At 59.7% G+C, this 8,669-nt stretch overlaps 1 protein-coding gene across 1 annotated transcript in view; it reads right to left on the reverse strand.

Moving 5' to 3' along the window:
* Positions 1 to 3,809, reverse strand: part of NRTN (neurturin) — a 15,903-nt gene extending 12,094 nt beyond the window's left edge. Inside the window, exon 1 of the mRNA XM_027664182.1 lies at positions 3,733 to 3,809. The gene's annotated coding sequence lies outside the window, so the exon portion shown is untranslated. The remainder of the gene's footprint in view (positions 1 to 3,732) is intronic.
* Between the last annotated feature and the right edge of the window lie 4,860 nt (positions 3,810 to 8,669).

Genomic DNA, 8,669 nt, shown 5'->3' on the forward strand with positions numbered 1-8,669 from the left:
TTGGGATTTTGGCTTGCTGACCCTGCTCTGCTCAGGGACAACAACCACTGGGATGGATCCCACAGGGATCTGGGATTTTGACCCTGCTCTGCCCTGGGAGCTCAGCACGAGGCTGCCCGGGGTGCCAGGTTTGAGGGCTCTGCCATCACCAAGTCCCACGGCCCCAGTGTTTTATAGGGGAGGGTCAGGGAGCAACAAGAGCCAGCAATAAATACACCCCAAGCTGTCAGGCAGCTCCTTCAGCCAAAACCAACATTATTAAAGGCAAAAAGGCCCCCAGAAGCTGCACAGAAGCCCCCGGGCTGGGCAGCTCTGCATCACCAGCAAGGCCCAGAGAGGGCAACCATGGAGCAAAGTCGGTTCCCACCCCCAGGACCTGACCAAAAGCTGATGCCCAGCTGCCCCTGGAGCTGCCATGGCCTGCAGGCAGCCCTGCCCAGCCCCCAAGGGCCCCCAAGGATGGGTGTTTTCTCTCTCCAACCCTAAATCCCAGCCTATTTCCTTGCTTTGAAAATTCGTGTTCACTTGGCTCCTTCAGGGCCATGTTTTTCTGCCTGGGAAGGATTAGGGCTGGGTTTACAACCACCTCACGCCTAAAACAAGCCAAGATGAAACTGGGGGGGTCTCCCTAAAGCCTGGAGCTCCATAACCAGGACTCTGTTCATGAATTACCTCCATTCCCAGCACCCAGGATGGGATTCACCACCCTGTCCCAAGCACCACACAGCCAGGTCCCTTCTCTGTAAAAAAAAAAAAAGCTGCTGAACGGGAGAAAAACGCGACTCCTGCTTCGGATTATTGCAGCCTGGGAGCGATGCTAAAAGAGGAACTTCCCCCTCCCGGGATATCTCCTGCTGCGGGAATGCCGACCCCTCGGAGCGCTGCGAGAGCCGGGCAGGGCTGCCCTGCCTCCCTCCCGGCAGCCAAACCGACACCGGGCTTGGACGAAGTTCAAAGGAAGGGAAAACAGATGAAATGCGGTCGCAGCAGAACGAAAAAGCCCTTCAGAAGGGCGGCGTTGATGGCATCGCCCGCGAGGGGCTGACACGGCGCTGACACGGCCCCGGCGGGAGGAGGAAACGCTTCGGGGAACAACGCGGCGGCGAAGAGATTGTTTCAATTTAGGCTCCGGGATGCTGAGCTACAAAGTGAGCCCCTCTCGGGTTTCGTGAGGAAGAAGAGACGGGAATGAAGCTGCTTCTGGCATTTCCCTTTCCCAGGGCGAGCGCGGAGGGGGGGCGGCTTCGTTCCGAGGCATCCCGGGATGCTCCTTCGCACGAGAGCATCCCCACACCGCCCCCGGCACGGGAGGGGGAGAGTTTGGGATTCTGCTCCTCTCCTTCAAGTTTAATGGGGAAAGACTGCTCCAAACTGGCCAAATCCCAGAAAAAAAGCTGGCTCGGGTGGGGTTTCTCCAGCTCAACCAGGTAATAATGGTGGAGCTGGAGCAGACGACTCACCTTGACCGAGGGACTGGAGCATCCCATGGACCACCCCGGGTGTGGTGGGAGCAGAGGGGGTGGGTGGTACCCAGATCCTCACCCCCTTCCCAGTCATCCTGAGCCCCGGGAGCTTCCGGGGCGGGACCACATGGTGCTGCCCAAGCTGGGCTTTGCAAGGGTCCTGGAAGCAGAGTTGTGCACATGTGCTTTGACTTAGACCAGGGAGAAAAAAAACCCCCACACCAGTAAAGCCCACACCTGTGATGGGCACCCACGTAGGGTCCCAGGAGCCTCCCTCCCCTTGGCATCTCCCTCTCTCCGAGGCTCAGCCCCTCTGGGGACACCGACAGGGAGCTGTGGGCTCCTTGTGCCCCCCAAACCCACCCCTGGGAGGGCACAGCCTGGCTCAGCACGGCACAGGATGAGGCTCTCTTGGGAAGAACAAGGGGCTCTCCGTCTGCTGAGTGCCACCACAGCAGCCTGTGCTGGGCTGGGGACAGCCAAGGTGACACCTGCTCTGGCCACACGACCTGCAGGGCGGCTTTTAGGGTACCTCGACCTCAAAAAGGGGATATTGCCGATCTTAGACCCATCCTTGTAGTCCCCTAAAGGTAGAAATCAACCCCACGGCCGTGGAAGAGCAGCCCAACGGAGCCCCAGGAAGGAGATGGCCAAGAGTGATGTGATTCATGGCTGTGCCGTGGGAGGGCACCCAGTGCCACCACAGCCAGGCCCACGCAGTGCCCAGCACCACCCCCCCAGCGCCAGGGCCTGGGTGTCCCCCCGGCCGTGCCACAGCAAACCCGACCAGCTCCCTTTATTTCCAGCCCAAACACGAGGCCTGGAAGGTGGCTGGGCTCTCCCCTCGCGAATCCCAGAGGAGCCTGGCCCTGGTGCCACATCCCGCTGCCAAAGAGCCGCAGCCACTCACGGGCTGATGGCAGAGGAGGAGGGGACAGCTCGGCATTCCCGGGGTGCCGGGATGCGCCACACCCCCTCCGCGCCTTCCTCCGGGCAGGACACGGGCTGGACCGGGGCTGAGCGAGCTCTCCGAGATCCAGCGCTGCTGAAAAGACTTGGGATGTAGCACCAGGAAAGTCTAATTCTTGTCCCCAGTGCAGTCCCGGAGCTGCCGGGGATGGAGGCGCAGGACGAGCCCTGAGTCTGTCGCCGGCGTGGTGACACCAAGGACACTCACAGCGGGGCACTGCCACGGCACGGATCGAACCCAGGGTGCAGCATCGCCAGCTCGGCTCTGCAACCCGGAGTCAGCGCCGCAACGGGGAGATTTGGGTCTGAACCAAAGGTTAAACCCCAAACCCAGGCGCTCACACCTCCTAAAATTTGGCACGGAGACGCCCCTTTTCTCTGCTTGATTTCTCTGCCCTGTGCCAGCCGCCAGCTCGGCTGCCTCTGCCATTAAATCCAGAAGCACGTACGACCACGAGAAGCTGGATTTGGGATCCACTGACGATCCTGGCTTTAGATCTGGGATCTCAGCACACATCCAGGACTCACACGCCTCTTCCAAGAGCCGCCAGCCCCTTCCCCTGCTGGGATAAACCGTGCCCTTGACCCAGCGCCTAATTGCGGATCGGCTCCCGAAGCAACGATGGGATTTAAATCAGGGCCGGCTACAAGCTACCATATATGTGCAATAAAGACACCCGAGGTCTGGGTTGTTTTGTTAAAGCCGCAGCGAGAGGGGGAAATTCCCTCCCTCGAGGATGGGGGGATATTCACTCCCCAGCCCCTGCCGAGCTCTAGAGACGGTCACCGCTGCGGCGCGGCCGGAGCTGGGGGAAGGTGACGGCGTTGGAGATGCCGGCTGGCGATCCTTCCGTTCCTTAAACTAATATTTAGACAGGACCCATCTCCCCCCTCCTGCGAGCGCTCCGCGCCCGGAGCCGTCCCGCGCCGTGTTTGTGTTCCTGCGTGGCGGGACGGGCTCCAAGTATGAAGCAAAGTCCTGCGGCCGCCGCTCAGGCCGCCCCGACCCCGGTAGGGTGGCGGGGACCGGGGCCGGGCTCCCCCCGCTCCCTCCATCCCCCCGAAGGACCCGGCTCTGCCCCGCTCGGCCGTGGCATCCCCGACCCGCCGGCTGCGGGCGGGAGGGGAAAACAACCAGCGGCGCTGAGAGCGGGCACGGCGCGGGCAAAGAGGCTCCGCCAGGACCCTCGGGGCCACCCCCGGGGCCACCCCCGGTCCCGCAGCGGCGGTGCGGGGCAGGAGCGTCCCGGGCGCGGGGCAGGTGCCCCGGGGCCGCCGCTCCCGAGCCGGGGCCGCTTACCTGGACGCCGGGCCGGTGGCAGCGCTCAGCGGCGGCTCCGAGCCGGGCCCGGGGCACGCGTGGGGCCGGGGGTCGCCATGGGCGAGCGGCGGAGGAGCGGCGCGGGTCTGGCACGGCTCGGCTGGAGCGCGGCGGGGGGGACTCGGCCACCGCCTCCTCCCCGCGCCGGGAGGCGGGTTTGGAGCCGGCCGGTTCCCCCGCCCCGCCCGGTGCCGGTCCCGCTGCCGCCCGAGCCCCGCAGCCGAGCGAGTCCGCGGCTCCCCCGGAGGAGGTACCGGCTGCTTCTCGCAGCGGAGCCGACGGGGCCGCCCGGCCCCGCCCCGGTCCCTCCCGGTGCCGCCCCGGTCCCTCCCGGTGCCGGTCCCGCCCCGCCCGAGCGCAGCCAGACGTCCCGGTGCTGCCCCGGAGCCTCGGTGCTGCCCCCCGGCATCGCCCCGTTCCGCCGGTTTCCCACCTTTGGACCCCCCCGGTGCTGCCCCTGGACCTCGGGCAGGGAGCAGCCCGGCCCCGGTGCCCAAATCTCCCGTGGCAGCGGTGCCCAACTCCCCTGGCCATGGGCACATCCCTCCCCGCGGTGGTCCCAACGCCCCCGGCCGGGGGCACATCCCTTCCGTGGTGATTGGGGGCATCATTGAAGCCCCCCCTCGAGCCGGGCTGGGCAGGGGCTGTCAGCGGTTTTCTGGCACAGCCATCTCTTGTTTCCCACCGGGGCTTTCCCCACACCGGTTTTGCAGGCTGAGGACAGCCCCGGAGCACGGTGGGATCACCAGTGGGCATGGGACAGGTTGGAGAAGGGTGGAAGCTGGGCCAGGCTGGTGGACACATGGAATGAGCTGTCAGAAGATGAGGGGTGCTCCTGCACTTTCTGTGTGAGAACCAAATTGTTTGATTTGATTCATAGAATCACAGAATCATTAAGTTTGGAAAAGCCCTCACAGATCATTGACTCCCAGCTGTTCCCCCAGCACTGCCAAGGCCACCACTAACCCACGTCCCGAAGTGCCACATCTACACATCCTTTAAATCCCCCTGCCCTGGGCAGCCTGTGCCAGGGCTGGACAACCCTTTCGGTGAAGAAATGCTCTTTAAGGTCCCTTCCAACCCAACCTTCCAACTCAAACCATTCCAGGATTCCATGAGAAATGCTGAGGAGGCCCCAGGAGGCTCCTGGAGCTGCTGATCCCGCGGCTTCTCCCATGGCCACGCCACGTCTGCCTTGGCTGTGGCTCCTCTCCACACCCTCCCACCCAAGCACAGCTTTGCCCTCTTGGAAAGCAGGAAGGTTGCTCTGCAATGTGAGTGGTGGAGATGCTGAAGAGACCCCAGAAAGAGGCAAATCTGGCTTTGGGAGGGGTGTAGGTGCCCCTTTGAAAGGAGCCAGGCTGGGACAGACCTGCTCAGGCACATTTCCAGGGGTTGCTCTTGGTGCAGCGTGTCCAGGGAGTCAATGACCATAGGAAAGGGAGGGATTGGAGTTTAGAGAGGAGAGACTCAGTGCTCCCTTAATGACTGGCTCATTCCCTCTCCCATCTTCCCAGTGTTTGTTTTTGCAAGTATTAATATGTTGAGACTGTTTTCTTTAGCACACGTCGGGCCCAGAGGGGTTCACTGGGGGGTCTGGGATCTGGATGACCTTGGCCCATGGGGAGACCTTCCCAGGAGTGCTCTAGGGAGCCTGGTCCATGGTTGCTCTGGGTCCCCACGGCCCTGGCAGGAGCTGCAGAGGTGACCCTGCCTCAGAGACCCCCAGGGTGCTGCTGGTGGGACGGGCAGGGCGGGCAGCAGCGCCGGGTGCAGGGTCTCTCCTCTCCGACAGGTTCACCTGGACTCATCTTGGCTTCATCCCACGACCCCCTCCCGCTCCACCACCCACAGAAGGCAGCAGCTGTCCTGCCAAAACCCCAGTAGCTGCTAAACAAACGATTTAATGGGAACCAGCCTCGATGGAGCAGGAGCAAACGTGCCCATGGAAGCGTCGGAGCCATTCCGGAGCCGCAGCAAAGGCTGTGCCGAGCGCTCAGGGAGCACAGCCTGGGACAATTTGCATCTCTCGCTCTAATTAACATTTCCCTAATGATGTGTGCGACATGGTGTAGCTCCCACCCACCCCGTGGTGTTTGCTAAGAGCCCAAATCTCAGCCTGGCTGGTTGTCACGGTGGGATTCTTGGGGTTGCCCTCGGACTTCGACGATCCTTGGGGTCCCTTCCAACTCAGGAGGTCCCCTGATCCCCACACCTCACCCTGTTGTCTCTGTAACAGAGTTGGTACCAGCACCTTCTGCCTAAAATCACAAAACAGCGAAATCCAGAGTGTAACTGGGAGCCTCTGGCTCCTGGAGGAGGTTTGGGAGTCGCTCATATTTGGCTTGGCTGCCTCTTCTCGACCAGTCAAGCCCCCCTTGATCCCTCTGGATTTAAACTGTCTCCAGGCTGACCCTGAGCAGATCCTGGAGATTCCCCTTTGCTCTCCCAGTGTTTCCTGCTCACAGTCTGGGTACCAGACCCTGTGCAGTGACATCTCGGACGTGTTCCTTACGCAGCATCCCAGAAGAGCCATAAACAGCCCTGGATTCCCATGATTTTGGTGCTGTGCTGCAGGCTGGTGGCATTCCCAACACGTGGGAGATGAGGGAGATCAGAGGCATAACTGATATCAAAAGGGGATGTTGTGAATCACTGGGATGGAGCGAAAAATTGGGACCAGCCGGCAAATCCAGGGTACGGAATGTCACACACAAAATCCACGAGGAACAAGTGTCCATAAACACCAGGGGGGGGAAATCTAAGCAATTAAGTCATTTGAAATGTCAAATAGCCCGTGGACCCCACATTTGGACATGACAGATGAACGAAAACATGAGACATTAAAAATTCCTGCAAACCAGCAAAGGAACGATGATTAATTTCCCTCTGTTCCAGGGCAATCGCATTATATACACACAAAGGAGTCATAAAAATTCCAGGATGACGGAACAAAATCCTCACAGAGCTCCACAGATAAAATACAACCATACTGGAAGGAGCTGGAACGGTCCAGGGGAAGGAGCGTGCGTGGGGCTGGCTCCCATGTATCCTGATGGATAAAACACCTTTCCAAAGGGATCCAACGGCAAGGTTGCACCTGGTGGAAGTGCTGGTGGATGTGAATGATGTGTCCCAGCTTGGGATGAGATAAATCCCTCTTGGGGACAGCAGCAGGTTCCCCCGTGGCCCCTGGAAACAGCCACACATGGGATGAGCTGGGCACTGTCATAAATCCCAAAGGAACTGGGGATGTGGATGCAGCAGCAGCAGAGGATGGCAGGGAGGAGACAAGTGAAGAGGTCAGAGCCTCTGCCACGGCCAATTTCAAACTCCCATCGAGTCCCAAGTGCCGGAACTGAGCGTTTAGGAATGAGAGAAAATGAAGGGATAAAGTCGAATCGTTCCAGTCCAAGAGGCAGCTGCTTCCTTCGGTTCAGAGGAAGATATTCCAAACCCAAAACCACAAAGAAAATATCATTAAAAGAGGCCGCAGTGTTGCTTGGTGACTTGTTCGTTGGCTTTTTGTGGGATGTTTTTCATCAAATCCATCTGTGGAGTCTGCAGAATTAATTAAGGAGGGGGCTGAGCGATGCCAGGGGCCGAGGAGGTTCAGGGGCTGCCCCAAAATGAGAGAGGCAAACACCCACCTCAGATCTGCAGGGACGGTCCCCTGGGAGAGGGATTGGGGTCCCAGCATCCCAAGAAGTCCAGGAGAGCTGCATCCTGAGCGATCCCATCCTTGCTGGAGGCTGCAGCCCGGCCCGAGGCTGCTCATAATTCACAGCCCCGCCGATGGGAACGTCATTCCCGCCTCCTAATGGGCCGTGAAACTCCAGCACGGCTCGGGATACCGGGAGTCCTGTCTGGGAAAAGCTGGAGGGGAAAAAAAAATGAGGGGACTGTGGCAAAATGGTGTGAAAACAGCTCGGGAAAAGGCAAAGAGAGGAAGTGAGGCAGGAACGGGGGAAGGGGAGCTGCTGCATCCCGGCTGTCCCCGTGTCCCTGCCTGGCCCTGCCAGGTGATGCCTTGTGCCTTCATTATCCCAGTTTTCCAGCCAGGAGAGGTGTGCTGGGTGAGAGCCACGGCAACCCTCACATGGAGAGTCAACAAAAAATCAGCAAAATGATGACTTTCTCCTCAAAATCCCTGGGGAGGGCAGGAGGCTCCAGGCCAGCCCTGCCTGCCGGGAACCAGGCTCGGAAATGTTTCAGTGGATGCTGCAGTGGAGCTACGGAGAGAACCTGCTCCAGCTCAGCCACATCCCAGCTGATGGGAGCAAGAGGCAGAGCTGTCTGATGCTCCCATCATGCCAGGAGGGACAGAACAGATCCAAGGTCGTCCCATTCCCTGCCCTCCAGCTGCCTCACGCCAGCCTAAGGACAGCTGGATCTTGGATTCTGGCCTGGAGAGGTGGGACAGGGACACCTTGGATTAATCCTATTTTTCGGTCTGGTGTACATCTTAAAAGAATATTTTATTTTGAACCCATATCCGAAGGCTTCCAAAAAACCTTTTTTTTTCTATTTTTTTTTTCTCCCCTCTTATAATGGAAAAATTCAGCTTTCTGAGCTGGATGGGAAAGTTTCCTCCTTCGGAGGCTGTTGGGAACTGTCCTCCACCTTCCTCCCAGCAAAGGCAACTCTCCCACCTCGCCGCTCAGCGGGGACTCAATTACACAGACGAGGCTGCCCAGAAGAGTTTGACACAAAACTGGGAAGCTGCCAAGAAATTCCTAATTGAAAGTGGTTCCCGACGTGTCTGCCGGTGGGGTCTGAGCCTCCTCTGTCACCGTGAGTTACGAGCACGCTCTGGTTGGAAATGAGGCAGAGTAAATCTAATCAGATTTTTATGAGCCCCCTTTTCCCTCCTGCCTGGGCTGAGCCCTGGGCACACACGTTGTGCCTTTTTCCAG

The sequence above is a fragment of the Corapipo altera genome, unplaced genomic scaffold (genome assembly GCF_003945725.1).
Source record: "Corapipo altera isolate COAL_440 unplaced genomic scaffold, ASM394572v1 96, whole genome shotgun sequence".
Classification (NCBI taxonomy): domain Eukaryota; kingdom Metazoa; phylum Chordata; class Aves; order Passeriformes; family Pipridae; genus Corapipo; species Corapipo altera.